Here is a 17,534-nt window from a genome sequence, read left to right as displayed (position 1 = left end):
CTTGTGAGCCGTTTTATCAGCCAGAGCAGATTTTTGGGGCTTTGAGTCAGGGGTAGGTGTACTCATGGTCGGACGCTTTTTTGAAAGACCCTAGGCTGGCTCGATCTTGTTCTGTCTCTGACTAGGATTGAGATTAGTGGATGAAGGCGGAGTCCTGCTCGGCTGCAGAGACTGCTGCTTCTTCCCCGTCTGGCTGGCCAAAGATGTTTGGTGTGCTGTCAGTGTCTACGCTTCATCGGTTCCAAGGAGTTTTCTTAGGCTGGAATGACCAGCAGGACTAACCGGTATCTTCCAGAGAGTCAGGCAAGAGGCATACGTTACAGACTGAGGTTTGACCAGTGTAAGGATAGTTCAAATGGAACTTCAGACAGAAGCGGAACGGAGTGCATTCCTTCAGCAGCTCATTTTCCTGTTAGAGTTGTTAGATGTCAAGAGTTGTTAGATGTCAAAAAGGGCCCAGCCAGGCGTGGCCCCATAGGCCGTCAATAAGAGTCCAAGGACCTGACATGCAAAACTGTTCTTGTGCTCAGAACGCAGAAGTGACTACACGATCAAGATAATACCGTTGAGTTAGAAGATCTATAGACAAACAGAAAGGAGCCCAAAACTATCTCAAACCTGAGAGTGAGAGTACATCCGAACCGGTCAGCAAAAAGAAACAAAGTCAGGTCCCGGGCCGCGCTGTGATTGGCTGACGTCACGGGGGTGTCCCGGCCGGCAGCCAATCACAGCGCGGCCCGGGGAATGACGTCACGGGGGTGTCCCGGGCCGTCAGCCAATGACAGCGCGGCCCGGGACAAAGGGGCGGGGCTTAAAAAAGCCAGAGAAACGCCCCCGAATCGCGTTTTCTCGAGAAAGGGCGATTGACAGCCTCTGTCTCCCAATGGCTAGCCTCCATTTATGGAGCTAGCCAATGAGAGACAGAGGCGGGTCATCGATCAGATATAGAACTCAAGAGGTTTTTTAGCGCATGCGCACTACGTGCGCACTTGCAGGCAAAACCTAAAAAAGAACCTTCAAGAGTGACATAAAAAGACAGGAGGAGTAGGGTGATGGACGAAAGACAAATAAGGTATTTTTAAAACTTGGGAGCTCTGGAATTGGCCAACACCAGCATTAGGCAGCACTAGATTCTTAAGAAAACTTTCGGCCTGACACTTTAAAAAAATATATATAAATTAAACGTGTTCTAATAGCATTAAAACCCTCATGCTTCTGGCTCATATGGTTAGGTAATGCCTCTGGCATGTTATAGGTTCTCTCCTGTAGCCTAGACACAGTACCCTTACTGGATGGTTTACCTGTTGATAGTGTGCTAAAATACATTGTAAAATCCAAGAGAACTCTGTTACAATGTATTCTCCTTTATTTTGGTTATTGGACACTTTACAAAGAGTGTAAAATAAGGTCTACCCGTTTCTCCTTTGACTGACAGCAACACAAATACTGAATTATCACTCTTGACATGGGCGAGGAGTCATACAGTTAAGGGCAACATTTGTGATTTAACAAGTTCCACTTAAGAACATTTCCACAGCTTGTTTGTGAACATATTTTGCCCACTCTTTATGTAACGCAATACAAAGATACTAAATGTCAGAACCCATCCTCTTTATTTCATTAAGTAAACAAATCTGAAATGTTCGGAAGGGCAGTTTATGTCTTCATTCTCTTTCACCCTGGCTATGTCGTGTCGGAGTCCATAGAGAGGAAAACTGTTGAGGGGGGTGATCTTTTCTGGATGGTTTTGATGTATCTGATCAGCTCTATTTACAATGGGATGACGGAGGATCTAAATGGGAACAGGTGGTGTAGTTGAGGGGACAACAAAAAGCCTAGAGTGGGCAGCCAGCAAGCTTCCATGCATTAACTTCTGCCCTGAAAGCGAGTATCAGGGGAAAGAATGGAATAACCACAATGTTACGACATTGGTCTGACCTAGGCTATAAAGAGTGAAAGTTGAGGAGGTAGATAAGGGTGACCAGCAAGTGCCCACACCTTGCCTTCTATGTTGTAGCAGGAGACTATGGAGCTGCTGGAGAGGACAACAACTCCCCACACTGTACAGAATCACCACAAATGGAGTCTGTCACAAATGGACAACAAATAAAGCACTACACAGAAGCGTCAACAAATTGTCCTCTTGGCTAACAAAGAGAAAGCAGTGCATAATTTGAGCCGGCGGCTGTTGCAGGCAGGGACCACTGTCACTCAGTTTTGGGGGACCTGCACTTATTTTTCCTCATCAAACTTTGTGCAAGAGAGAAAAACAAAAGGTGGAAATAAGAAGGAAAAATAACACGAAAGAAAAAGATACTAGGCCAGGGAGTGTCTGGTGTTGGATGAAAGTGGATAGAGGTGGAATCAAGAATATGCAGCCTTAGTATTCTACACCTCTGCCATTTGATAGTACGGGTTGCGGGCTTCTGAGCAAACCTGTGGCCAATGGCACTTTTTCTTTTACAAATTAAGCACTACAAGAAACCCACAATGCACATATTAAATAATATTTTAGTAAATGCAATACAGTATTTTGACTCTTATAACTAACTCTGGGGGGTACTGAAAATTATTTTCTTGCACATTGAAAAGAACATTTAGAGCTACGCTAGTTAGGAAGGATTGCTTCAGCAGGAATTGGGTGAAAAAAATATATAAAACTTGCCAATTAGACTGCTTTTTTTCCGTTCAAACACTATTTTACCACCCTCTTTGGGCTGCACATTTGATAAAGATATATTTCGAAATATTTTTTCTCATGCATCCCTTTTATTTATATTACAGAGAATATGTGCACCGCATGCTGTAAAACAAACTTTTTGTACTTGATAATGTTGGACTTCACACTGTACGCCAATAATGAAAGACTTATGTGCCAGCATAACAGCCTGTTGCCTTCCCCGTTAACTCTGGTTCGTTGCCATGGGAACGTCCGGGATACATCTGTGCACAATTAATATTTTAGCACTCCGTCATTAGGTAAGGGACACTGTCGGAGTCAGTGGAAACACGACACAAAGGAAGCGGAGCCTGTTCACTACGGCTGTACAATGCTTTCACTTAACTTGCCCTGTGAGAGCCCCTTGTCGGAGGCTGCCCTGGTGAAAACGTGCTCACTGGTACATGTGTTTCCAGAGAATGCAGTGTAAAGAAGGGTACAAGATGAATACATTAACATCGGGGACTTCATTTCCCAGTTCTTCCAGGCCACTCTTCCCTTCCACACCCCACTGCCTGGACTACACGTCTGAGGATGTATCCCATCCGGCTGGTGGACTCAAGCCTGGGACTGGAGTCTGGTTTCAGTCACTGCAAGGCCAGCCATCCAGTACCTTAAATACAATATAAAAACGGTTTATTCTGTAGTGTTTTTGTGTACAAGAACCGAGAAAGGCTGTTCTTGTTCCTTGTACTCTCTTCCACAGACCTGCCGCAGGAATCAAGCCACGGAAGTGGGAAGGAGTGAGTATTCCACGTGCAGCACATGCACTTCTGTGGCCCGTGGGTGCTGCAGAACGCTGCACTAGCTTTTTCCGCACACTTGGAATAACACATGCTTCTCGGTTTGTCGTCTTCAAAAGACCAAGGCAGTATAGACTCGGATTCTTTAGTGGTATCATTTAGTTTATATCTCTCCATCTGGAGAGCTCCAGCCCTACACCTGCTTCACTGAGACTCCGCAGGGAGTTGATACCGAGTCAGGGTTCCCAATATTGTCATCAGTCAAGCTCCGACGGTTTATTTCAATCGAATCAGTTCCACAGGTAAACCTGCTGGTGATTGTCTAGGAAAACACGGCACTACTCAGATTCAGGCACCTGGGAACAAGGGGGGGAACACAGTGTCTGTTGTCAAGAGGTGCAGCGCATTAAAAAAGCCGCTTGTAAATACTGCACCCCGTAGCATCACCTAAAGTACTCATTAAATTCAACATAGGGTGAATCCGCAGTTGCCCAGCGGTGCTGTGTACCGCCAGCATCACTGCCCAAGACTGCAGGCGCCAGCAGAAAGGAGCCCAGGGAATGTTATAGCAAGGCGTGGCAGCACACTGGCCTACCTGACGTAGAGGGAGCGCTTCTGGCTGGTGCGCAGAGACCCCGAGCCCGAGCTGATGCTGCTGTTCATCATCTGCTCCCGGAGATCATGGATCTTTGCTTCGAAGCGGCTGTATTCTGAAAGAGAGAACAAACACGAGGATGAAATGCGTGCCAGAACGGACAGCCACTCTTGAGACCTCTTCTGTTCACGCACTGGCGGGGACTCAGGCGGCCAGCACCTGAAGGAATGTTGTTGCTACAGCACAGCACAAGTCTATAGCTCCTGAAAGCACTACCAGACATATTATCGTTTGTATGCTGCTCTCGGTAAAATATTACAAAAAAGACGGAAGTACACTTACGTTACATTCACATTTACCACAACCATGCATTTCATCAGATACACGGATATACCTATATTGATGCTGTCAATCAGAATATACAAACAAGCCAGAAACAAAATGAGAGGTTAGATATAAACAAATACACGTCTACAGAGGTTCAAGCACACTGACGAAAGGACACTTGTCGTGCCCGGCATCTCGCTGTTTCCCGCCAGGGCCGCCCCGCTCTCGGACATGTTCCGCTTCCTAGACTGCCTCCCAGACTCCGTCCAACCAATGGCGGCCATGGAGCGGCTGCCGCTAACACTCTGTACGTTAGTTAAAGTAATCCGGGTGCATTCTCCGTTCTTTATGTGTTAAAGGTGCAGCCCTTGCCGGCGTTACTCACATTGTCGTCCCCGGAGAGGTCGGGGTTGCTATTTTCATCGCTGCTTAGCTTCTGCTTCTTGCCCGGCATCTCGCTGTTTCCCGCCAGGGCCGCCCCGCTCTCGGACATGTTCCGCTTCATAGGAAATAAGACAAGAACAAGCACCTACGAGGACACAGGGGTCGGGAGACGACACGGAGGGCGGGAGATGACACGGAGATGACACGGAGGGCGGGAGGGGGGCGGGAGACGACACGGAGGGCGGGAGATGACACGGAGGGCGGGAGGGGGGCGGGAGACGACACGGAGGGCGGGAGATGACACGGAGGGCGGGAGGGGGGCGGGAGACGACACGGAGGGCGGGAGGGGGGCGGGAGACGACACGGAGGGCGGGAGGGGGGCGGGAGACGACACGGAGGGCGGGAGGGGGGCGGGAGAGGACACGGACGGCGGGAGGGGACACGGACTGCAGGAAACGTGCACAGGACAGCGAGGGTGGGGCGGGGAGGCACACGGAGGGGGCGGGAATGGACAGCGCATCTCCGCCCAGGGAAAAAATCTCGGGAACGCCCCCGAATCTGGTCCGGCCTTGACGGACAGATCCGGCACTCAATGGCTAGCCTCCATTTATGGAGCTAGCCAATGAGAGCCGGGGGACGTTCCCGAAGTGCTTAGTGTAGACATAGGATTTCACCTGCGCTGAAAAGCTGCGCAGAGCGCAGCCTTTCGGCAGGCGAAACCCAACAAGCTGTCGCCATTGCGCAAATGGGAAGAAAAAAAGTGCCTATGGACTAATTGAAGGAGACAGTATAACGTCGCAAGTAAAAGATCCAGTCCTGATGGGCGGTCCCAAAAGGAGACAGGATGGTAACAAGGAGGGACTAAGAAGCCTCATTATCAATCAGAAGCCAGCATTTCCCATGGGCGATGATGCCAGCCAATGAAAAATATGGGCGGGACTTCCACACCACTTCTAAAACATACCCTAATACTGCCTAAATACAGAGGCTTCAATTAAACACAGAGGAGGGCCGTTGGAGCATGCACAGTGAATTCTATTGCACATGCCAGTGGCCCTCTTTTGTGTTTACTGGCCCTCTTGTGAAATAATAGTACATTGACTACAAGGTCCGTAGGCTGCCAAGGAAGGTCTGCCCGGCCGCTGGCAGGCCGTACTATAAGTACCATGGCCATACAAAATGGTAATGGTCCTAATTCGAATAAAACAAATACATTTCTTTTAAAAGAAATCTATAGTCTCATAAAGGCCCTCTATGGAAGAGTGTGGTCATGTGCTCACCTGCTTTGCAGGGTTCAAATTATGGCTTCGGGGTTTGAATGACAAGTGGAAATTCTGGCAAATCAATTTACATCCCTGTCCCAAAAATTATAAATATGTGATGTAATATAACATAACATATAATGGAATTTCAATCTATAACACTCTTTTTGATGTATACCATCTTGTTGAGCTGGATATGCGCATTACGATTACCAATACATTATACTGTCAATGCTTATGTCTATGACAACCTTCAAGATTGTAAAAACTTTTTCTAGCTTTTTTCTAACCGATGAAACCTAAACAGTGATCTTAACCAGTGTTTAAGTTTGGTTTAGTAAAAATATATCCAAATGTGATCGACATGAAAAGCAGCAAATCTTCCACAATATTGTTCCATTTAGATGACAGATAATGCAAACCAAACAAACATCCTTCATTTGAGCGTCTCCAATTCTGTGGTTTGAGGTGTGCCCACTCCTAGGTAACAGATTTGACTGATTGCCTTTACAAATGCACATGAAGTACCCTGGAAGTTCATGTTTTGAAAGCACTGTAGAAGCACAACAATCTACACAAGCATTGGCATAGCCAATAGGTCTCGCAGTTGTTAGAGTTTGAGCCATTGGCATTGTAAATGGCACTGCCTTTTATTTGTGTTGGTTTTTAAAACGTAAATAAAAGGCATTGTCAATTACAATACCAATAGGTTTAACTCTCGCAAATGCAAGACCTATTGCATTAGTAAGTTGTTGGATGCAAAGTTACCAGACAGAAACCGCCACAACATTTCCAACAAATAATGCACTGCTAACCATGCCTCAGAAACAATCCTGCAAACCTACATTCAGAACATGCGCCGTTGTATGCATAATAACGTAAGAAGGAAAAGTGGCCGGTGGATATTGGGAGTGCATTCTCTGCTTTGGGGGTAGTTGGGTTTGGCGTCTGCATGCGGTCAGGTCGGGGTGTGCTCATGCTCGAGGGCTGCCTTCCAGTGGTGCGCATTGAAATGCAGTGCGTGCATCTGCCATCGACCGGGTGGCCCTGGGAATGAAGTCATCGCTGAGTGCAATGGGTGCACGCCCCGGGATTATTAATGGCCTCCACTCACACTGCAGGCAGGCTAACTGGGTGCATCCGTGCAGTCCGTGCATGCCACCGAGTGGGGAGAAACATGCAGGCTCCCGACAGAGAACACTTGGGACACAGGGGTGCCACCCTAGCCCCCCCAGCACTGATAGGGGAAACATACCATGTTGTAAACATGAGGAGAGGAGAAAAGAAATGCGACACGGCGGGCAGGGGAGGGGGCTGGAGGGGGAGATGTGCTGGGAGAGAGAGTGGGGAGGGGGCGGGTACAGGGGGCGGAGCAGGGAGAGCGGCAAAGAGGAGAAAAGAAATGCGACACGGCGGGCAGGGGAGGGGGCTTGAGGGGGGGTGTGCTGGGAGAGAGAGTGGGGAGGGGGCAGCAAGAAGAGAGGAAGGCAAACACTGAAGTCGTGCAAATGTTTAAAATAAACAAGACGGAGGTAAGGAAGAGAAGGGGAGGGGGGAGGAGAAATGCGACACGACGGGCAGAGGAGGGGGCCGAGTTAGAGAGGCCTGAGGCAGAGCGCACCATATGGAGAGTACTACCCTTCTACGTCCAATAGTAAAGTCGACCACAGGGATATTTTTGTAAAATATTCAGGCTGCAGATTGTATTTGCTTAAAACAGAATTTAATTTTGAGACAATACGTACATCGGCCTCAAAGTTTGTTACATTAACTCTTGGTCACTGAAATTTGCTTATTTTAGAGTAATTTTATCAACATTGGTAGAGTGCAGTATGGCCTCCTGCTGGGTGGCCTGGAGTACTGTGTGGGCTATTGGGGATGTGTGCTCTTGCGTGGCTCTTTCAATATGAGTCGTTTCCGGCACTGTATTGTGAGTCATCCCTAAGACGGCTATGTCCAGTGTCTGGTGTACAGGTTGAAGCAGGGTGGTAGAACCTTAATGATGGAGTCGTGGGTTTTGGGTTGTAGCTTGGGAGTGGTGTAGGCAGAGTGCTGACCTATATGTCTTAGGTCGACAAAGGCCAGTTTCCCAGCGGTTAGCCCTTGCTTGGAGTGTGGCATGTCCGATCGGTACTGGAAATGTCCAATTTGTTCGTAGCATGGCTGTATTAGTTCTGTTGATATCGATGCATCTCTTGAATGCGTGGCACGTCTGTGCCGTATTGGTGTGGGTGAGATGTTCTGTCCAGTGGGTATTGCCATCTTTCCAAGGCTGCTTTTGTTCATACTGGTCAGCAGATGGTCTAACATGAGGAGAGGAGAAAAGAAATGCGACACGGCGGGCAGGGGAGGGGGCTGGAGGGGGAGGTGTGCTGGGAGAGAGAGTGGGGAGGGGGCGGGTACAGGGGGCGGAGCAGGGAGAGCGGCAAAGAGGAGAAAAGAAATGCGACACGGCGGGCAGGGGAGGGGGCTTGAGGGGGGGGTGTGCTGGGAGAGAGTGGGGAGGGGGCAGCAAGAAGAGAGGAAGGCAAACACTGAAGTCGTGCAAATGTTTAAAATAAACAAGACGGAGGTAAGGAAGAGAAGGGGAGGGGGGAGGAGAAATGCGACACGACGGGCAGAGGAGGGGGCCGAGTTAGAGAGGCCTGAGGCAGAGCGCACCATATGGAGAGGGAGGGGGGTGGCAGTGGGATGGTGATTGATGGGTGGGGCAGTGCTGGGGAAGCCTTTGATGTGGCCTGGCGGCCGTGGAGAAAGTGCCCTGAAGAAATGCGACACGGCAGACAGGGGAGGGGGCGGAGCGGGGGTGTGGGAGGAGTGCGGCTGAGGGAAAAGACATCCAGGCGGCTGGGGGCATGTGCACGCGCTTTTAAGCTCAATGCACATGCGCATTGAGCTTAAAAGTCACGGGCACTGCAAGGAATCGCCACGATTCCTTGCTTCTTAGTTAAAGCTTGTTTAAGCCGCAATAGGCTCGCAAGCTCGATGCGCATGCGCATCGACAGGCGAGACCTAATAAATGGATGCACCTGTCCAAGATCCAACCCAAGTTAGGGTGACAAGGTCACTGTCACTTGTGAAAGAAATTAGGGGTGTAAGAATGAACGTCTTCAACTAAAAGCTGTACTCGATGGAAACATGACTGTCCTAAGCGTGCAGAAAGCAGCAGCTCCAATACCATGTGGCCATCATCAACCACAGGTCTCTCTGTGCTGCCACTGAGCAGTGCAGTTTAGAAGGGGACTACAGAATTTGACTAGGGACTCGCTTGCTTCGCACCCACTAACGGGCATCAGTTTGACAGGCAGGCTTTCCCTAATAATAAATATTTAAAATGAGGCAACCAGAATCTGTGGTGAGCTTTTTGGATCTCTACGGTCTTTGTACAATTCTGGGTAGGAAACCTCTGAATCACACCATGTTTAGGATTTGGCGTGAAAGCGGTGCAGACTCAATTTAAACATCTGGTTTTGTTTATAATTATGCCTCTTTAAAGTGAATTCAGCGTGAAAGATGTGAACAGAGATTACACATCTTTTCCTTTTTCTGACCCAAATCCCTTTGAATTCGCAGCAGAAATATAGAATACCCTAAAACCAAGACAGCTCCTGCTATGGGTTTCTGTCAGACAACACCTGCTGATAGCAGCTCATAAATAACACTGTTTAGTAATACAGATAGTGTTAAAGCTCAGAGTGGGAGGTCAAGAGCTGCCAAGTTCGGTACCAGCAAAAGGATGAATATGGAGAAAAAGGGCTACAGGGAGAGTGTCGATTAGAATAAACAAGTGGGTTAGGGAGAGAAAAATCAGAAAAGTAAGAAAAAGAATGGAAGGGGAAGAAGGAAGAAATAAAGGGTGAGAGGAAAAAGGGAAGGGTGGAAGAAAGGTGTGGTGGACAGAGGAAAGAAGAAATGGTGGATGAAAAGCAGGGAAGATAGAGGAAAGAAGGATGGGTGTAAGAAGGGTATGGTGGGTAGAGGAACAAAGGAAGGGTAGAAGGAGGGTATGGTGGAGAGAGAAAAGAAAGAAGCCTGGAAGGAAGGAGGGTATGGTAGAGAGAGGAAAGAAGGAAGAGAAGAAAGGTATGGTGGAAATGAAATTAACAAGTAAAGAAAAAGGGTAGAAGTAAGGAAAGGTATTAAGGAGAGAGGAAAGTAGGAAGGGTGGAAAGAGGAAAGTAGAAAGAGAGGAAAGAAGGAAGGTGGAAGGAATGGATGATGGAGAGAGGAAATAAGGAAGGGTGGAAGGAAGGTGTAGTGGAGAGAGGAAATAAGCAAGGGAAGAAAGAGGATGGAAGGAAGGTAAGATGGAGGGTGGGAAAAGTAAGAGAAGAATGAAGGTACAGTGGAGAGAGGAAAGAAGAAAGGAGGGTATTGTGGAGGGCAGAAAGAAGGAAGGGTGAAAGACACCAAATGAAAGTCATTCACACATTCACTCTTTTCCACACACATGCTCATCTCAGTATTCTAAGCACCTGCTTCATACATCTATATGCAGCACAGATGCCTGAACTAGACATTATCTTTAATCAGTGGAAGTTGGCACTACTGCTGCTGTCTGAGATCTCTTCTGCAGTGAATGCACTGTTGAGGCCTTCTGTGAGAGAGGTAAATGTGCTTGGCTGCTGCCCTGAAACACCTTTTCGGGGATGAAAGGAAAGTTTGTACACCTACTGCTCTATTTGTACCGGTCGGTGAGCGAGGGAAGCTTGCACTGCTGCTGCCAAGGTATATATGCTCTAGAGGGAGAGACGCCTGTACTACTACTATTTCGGTTTGCCTTCTCTGTGAGGAAGGAAAACTTGATCTATTGGTTCTCTCTTTTACTGAAAAGAAAAAAAATACTTAAATCTTCAGATTGTCTCCTCTCCTTGTTTTCTTTGAATGACCCTCTCCTTACCTTCCATCCGCTGTATGCCTCCTCTATCTGATTGCAGTCTATTTTAAGTCATGTGCATGTTTGCCTTAATCAATATTTTTGAATTTCTGCAAATTTCCCACACCTCGTCATACAAGTCATAACCTGTCCTTTGATAGGCATACCCTCCATCCTAGCACTGCAATAACTAATCTCCACTAGCCAATCCACCAATCCCACCTACCATCCACATGAACTCACATGCCTCCCCTCTAATGATCGGTATACAACCGTTTCAATGCAACTTTTACAACAAACTTCTTTTACAACGCAACTTTTACAACGCAGGATCCATTACAACAAATGTCTTTACAATGCATGTTTTTACATCGCAGGTACCTTTACAACACATGCCATTACAACGTAAGTATTGGTAAGTATATAATTATATTAAAAATGTTATTTAATTATTTTTATAAAAATAAATATTAATTAATTAATTATTACATTTAAAAATAAAATAATATTTATTTAAAAAAATAAATTATGTAATTCTATTATTAATTAATATTTTTACCCCTACACTATCCAGCACTTACCCTACTATTACACCCCCCTGGAGTTAGAATAGTAATTTTTACCCCTACACTATCCAGCACTTACCCTACTATTTCACCCCCCTGGAGTTAGAATAGTAATTTTTACCCCTACACTATCCAGCACTTACCCTATTATTACACCCCCCTGGAGTTAGAATAGTAATTTTTACCCCTACACTATCCAGCACTTACCCTACTATTACACCCCCCTGGAGTTAGAATAGTAATTTTTACCCCTACACTATCCAGCACTTACCCTACTATTACACCCCCCTGGAGTTAGAATAGTAATTTTTACCCCTACACTATCCAGCACTTACCCTACTATTACACCCCCCCCCTGGAGTTAGAATAGTAATTTTTACCCCTACACTATCCAGCATTTACCCTACTATTACACCCCCCTGGAGTTAGAATAGTAATTTTTACCCCTACACTATCCAGCACTTACCCTACTATTACACCTCCCTGGAGTTAGAATAGTAATTTTTACCCCTACACTATCCAGCATTTACCCTACTATTACACCCCCCTGGAGTTAGAATAGTAATTTTTACCCCTACACTATCCAGCACTTACCCTACTATTACACCTCCCTGGAGTTAGAATAGTAATTTTTACCCCTACACTATCCAGCATTTACCCTACTAATACACCCATTATTTTAAAACACATAAATTATTTAATAAAAAATATATATATATTTATTACATTTTTTTTAAGTAAAATTAAAATTAAATTAAATTAAAATATATTAATTTAAATTAATTACATTTCAAAAAAAATATATACTTACCAATACTTACGTTGTAATGGTATGCGTTGTAAAGGTACCTGCGATGTAAAAAAATGCGTTGTAAAGACATTTGTTGTAATGGATCCTGCGTTGTAAAAATTGCGTTGTAAAGGTAGGCGTTGTAAAAGTATGCGTCGTAACGTCATACATCCCTAATGATCACACCTAGCTCCTACTAATTAAATCTATCACAAAGAAATCGGAGTAGATGGAAGGAGTGGTATTCTTGAGAGCACAAGACTATCCCAGTAACCACTGATTTAACTGCTAACCTCGGGTTCCGGAGCCACGTCCTGCACAGTGTAAAGCGCTTCAATGCCTTGTTGGGGACAGTAAGCACTATATAAATGCAATTACAATTATAATAACATTCGAGGCTGCTGCTCAATGTGTACCTGTTTTGTGGCTGAGAGGCTTGAACCACTGTTGCTTAAATTGTAATTCTTCTGTGAAGGAGATAATCCTGTACTCATGCTATATTGTTCCTGTTCCATCTGTGATGGAACCTTGTACTGCTCTTCTTGCTGCCGACACCTGCCGTGTATCACTGCTTGGATCATAGAAGCTTGTAATGCTGTGTTTTATGCAGCTTCTATATTGTGTGTTAATGAAGCTAGATATAAACCTTTGCATTGCATGAGGGCAACATGATTGACATTTTCAATGCTTCTTTTAATCCGTGATGCAAAGACGGAATGCTCACAAAATGTGAACAAAGTTTGCTTTTGGTTTTCCATATGAAACGAGCAGAACCAACTTTCAAAATAGAACTGAGCATTTTGTAAAACGGTTTTGCTAAGGAGCTGCACGCCATTTGTAACACCGTCAACCAGAACTGACTTTTTAGCCAGTATCACTCTGCTTGGCAAAATTTGGAGACCATGGTGGCAGCTTTATAATCCAAAATAAAAGACCCAGAATGCAACAGGTTAGTATGTGGAAAGTCAAGAAGAAGCTGATTTGGAACCACTTTAGCCACAGTATGGAAAGCAAAATAAATTGGAATCTGTAAATGGGTGCCTTTTTTATTTCCCACCTCTTTCACCGTAATTCATACTTTTTTAGTCGGTAAAACCGTATATTTGTTTTACATTTTACTACGAAATGTGAAAGCAGTTATGCTAACAACACTAAGGGGCATATTATCAAGGACCGGTGTTAAAATTATCTCCGTTTTATCGGCAGGAAACTGCTGATAAAACGAGATATTGGGCTTGATACCACGCCCTTGTTAATTCCCATAGTAGCCCATGTTCAGATGTTAACATGGGCTTCTATGGGAATTAACAAGGGCTCCTGCCGATAAAACGGCGATAATTTTAACACCGGTCCTTGATAATATGCCCCTAAGTGACTGCCCCAGGGCAGATATCGCTTTTGAAATGTAGGTACATACACCTCACTGCTAATAAGTGCACATTAACAGTTACCCAAGATAAAGGGCGATGTTTAGAAAGCCCTATTTCCACAGACAGTGTGAGCCTCTGGGGGTTTGGTGGTGGTTATAAGACCACCTGCAAGTCCAAACCCTCCTGTGATACGGCTGTATCTGAAACGACAGGCGAAATTAGAAACAAAAATAAATGTGCTTCTCTTCTTCAGGAATTGCCAGTGTGCAGTTTGCTGTTTTACAATGAAAGGGACACTTCCGAACCTTGTTCGGTCTCTGGCCAGGGCCGGTGTTAGCGCTGGTGGCACCCGATGCGGCAATGTTTGTTTGCATCCCCCATCCGTGGTGGAGGTGGTGACTACCTCCACCACAGATTCTCTCACTACCACCTTTTAACAGTGATCCTCAAGCCTCCATGTCCACTCTCTTTCAGATGCATTTAATTAGCTGTATAGCACCAATCATACCAGTGTAGGGTGTCAGAGCACTTTGCATCACACCCACATTACACAGAGACACTCAATCATACGTGTGTAAATCAGTGTATAACAAATGTCACATAAGCCAGAGGACTACAAGGTCTAGGAGTGACATGTCATCCATACTGGTAGGCAGTATAGTTTAATAGCGCTTGGTCTGTAGAAGCACAAACTCAGAATTGAAAACGGAACACCATAGTTGGGGGTTCTCTTTAATAATAAGAATTAATTTATACGCAATTGAACCCTTTTTGCAACATTAATCTATGCTCGTCTAATCTATACGTTGCAGTGGGCATGCAGTTCTTTGATGACAGTTAAACATTCACTGTTCGATATTTGGATATTAACATATTTAACTTTGTTACTTGCAAGTAACAAAAGGATGTCTCTTAGAAAAGCAGAAACCCACTGACCTATTTACATTATAATTATTTTGGGATCTGCATGGCATACGTTTATTGCAGCAGGCATATTAACCCTCTGTGCTATTTTATAATCAACCAAAATCTCAACTAGGCAAAACTCCATCTCTCTCTAGGAAGAACATTAATCACCGGCGTTCTCTCGACATTTTTATTGTTGTCTGGAAATTGCTGGAGGCAAGAACCAGGGCAGCAGGTGCTTTTAAAACCAAAATAAACTTGCAAACTCGACGCCCCCTAAAGTCAGCACCCGGTGCGGTGGTGCCAGTCGCACCGTGCTAGAGCCGGCCCTCCCTCTGGCTAAGGGAGACAGCGTCCCCTCTCTAAAATTAGTGGGGGGGATTCCATCTCCGACATGTTCCCTAGATGTAACGATAGCACCGCACTTTTATGTACTAGGTGATTCCTTTAGTGCGCTCTACCATACCGCCCAACCAAAATACTAATTGGCCTGTCTTTTGCGGGAGGATCATGTGGGTTGCGTCAGGAACAGCGGCCAACCTGCATTAAAAAAGTATAGGAACTGTGATCTTGAGTGCTGGGGGGGGGGCGGGGTCAGTGAGCACGTGGATGGCACCAAAGGCTTGGCTAAAATCACAATACATTCTGTAACTGTTTTGTTGGTCTTTCACCTTCAAGTAACTGCATATAACATAATGCGCACCTTAAATGAAAAATAAATGCAAGTTAAACTAATCGTTAAGAGGTGCACCATTCTATGTTATGAAACCTCTATTGGTTAATGTGAACACTGCTCGAGTTTGTGTCTGTTACAAACAGCCACAGAACTGAATTCTGGTTGGTGCAGTGGAGAATAATGACTTTGCTGATACTTACCTGGGCGACCTGGGAGTACCGGGGGAGAGCCAGGGAGCAGCGCTCTTCTCCCGTCGTGGGCAGCAGCCTTCCAGCGCCATTCTGACCCTCACAGCCCTACGAGGACCGGGGACTACATCCCCCAGCGGCCCCACTGCGACCGGAAGTCGCGCACGCCCAGTCCCGCCCCCGGAGGTGCTCTTAGTGCACCGAGAGCCCCGGGGGAGCGGGGAACTTTGCTGATACTTACCTGGGCGACCTGGGAGTACCGGGGGAGAGCCAGGGAGCAGCGCTCTTCTCCCGTCGTGGGCAGCAGCCTTCCAGCGCCATTCTGACCCTCACAGCCCTACGAGGACCGGGGACTACATCCCCCAGCGGCCCCACTGCGACCGGAAGTCGCGCACGCCCAGTCCCGCCCCCGGAGGTGCTCTTAGTGCACCGAGAGCCCCCGCGTCGCGGGACGCGAGCGGGACTGCGCCGGGCTAAGCCCGGGCAAAGGGCGGGCCCTCTGTGGCCCTCAGAGGCCTGAGGAGGCCGGGACGGGCCACCCCACTTTGTCCCATCACAGAGGGAGGTATCGTGCTTCAATATTATTTGACTTCTTTTGGCATTTCTTTAAACTATTATAAACAAGATGTCTATATGGGAAGAACTCAACGCCCTGTGTGGTACAAAGTACGTCCCTGATCCTATAACCTCCCCAACTGTGGATTCTTTTTGTCTCAAAGCAAATGGCCCTGCTGATATAGCGTACAACCAAGTTAATGCTGCGCCCCTGGGTTCCTACAATAGATGGAAGCATGACATCGAAACTAACTTTGGGAACAATACAAGTAAACAAATACTGTGCACCAATGTTATACCATCACCTGCTAATCCAATAGCATTTATCGAGGACCCGGCCGCGGACAAACTAGAGGATCCTCTTTTGTCTCTAAATACGACTTTATTGGCCAAAATTGAGCAACAGCTGGTTGCTACCATCTCTCCCTTGGTCACAAAAATGAATGATTTAGGGGAAAGGCTGACCAATATTGAGTCAGTAATAAGAAAGCACCCGCTTCCAGCTACTATCATGGCCACATGCGTCTGCCCTAAACCTACCATCGCCCCCGAAATATATAAATCTGGCAATGGTGCCAACCAAATACAGCCATCATGCACACCTACTCTAATAGGCCCCAAAGTATTTGTCAAACCTGCATCAAAAACCCATACAGTGGCTAGATCCGCCTTGGCAAGAATGCCACATATCAACCTGCCCCCTGAGGCCGCCCCGTATGTGTCTGTCCTCTCTGGGGTCCCTGCCCTCACCCAGGGAACACGCGAATCCCAGCAGGATTTGCTAAATAAAGCCATCTATTGGCTAAAAAAGAATAGACCCTTGCCGCCGGGGCTAGACGGGGGTATCTTGAGTGTCAGGAGGGTGGGATGGTTAGGGACGCTACCCAAATGCACTGCTGGGGATCTGGTACTAATTAAATTTAAAAACACCAATGTTGCCCCCTTTTTACGAGTTTGTACCCCCAAAGAAAGACAAGGCACAATTCGTATTTGGGATCTGTATGATTTTTACCCGAGCTCCCCTCACGTTACATAGGACTAACTTCTAAGCTTTCAATGGTAACTGAATCTTGCACAATAATTGTTGAATGATGGTTTTTTACTGTGTCTATGAAACGAAATGTCTACGTTTTTTTTTTTTTTTTTTATTCCTGTATTGTTTATGCTTTTATGATTTTTAATCTAAAAATCGAATAAAGCTTATTTGAATTATTTGAATTTGACTTGTTTGTTTTAGTGCTATGAGGTCCCAGACTGTGACAGAAAGCACTCTGAATATGTAAGTTATTATTTTAAGCGTGCATTACATACAAAATAATATAGGCAGCAACATAAATGAGCAAAAAAGATTTAGGTAGAAGACTGATAAAAAGTGCTTCCAATATATACATTTTAGTAATAGACTGACCCTAGTGTAAACATTTTTGATAACTGTCTATTAAAAACATGTACTATACAGGTCCGTTTGTAACACCCTTGCCATTTCGCTCAAAAAGAATACATCTTTGTCCTGTGAAGTATCAAGAAAACGTCATCATTTAAAGCCAGTACCGACTTTCAAGTAGCATTTACATTTG

This window comes from Lissotriton helveticus, chromosome 1_1, assembly GCF_964261635.1.
Source record: "Lissotriton helveticus chromosome 1_1, aLisHel1.1, whole genome shotgun sequence".
Lineage (NCBI taxonomy): Eukaryota > Metazoa > Chordata > Amphibia > Caudata > Salamandridae > Lissotriton > Lissotriton helveticus.
This window is presented reverse-complemented; position numbering follows the sequence as displayed.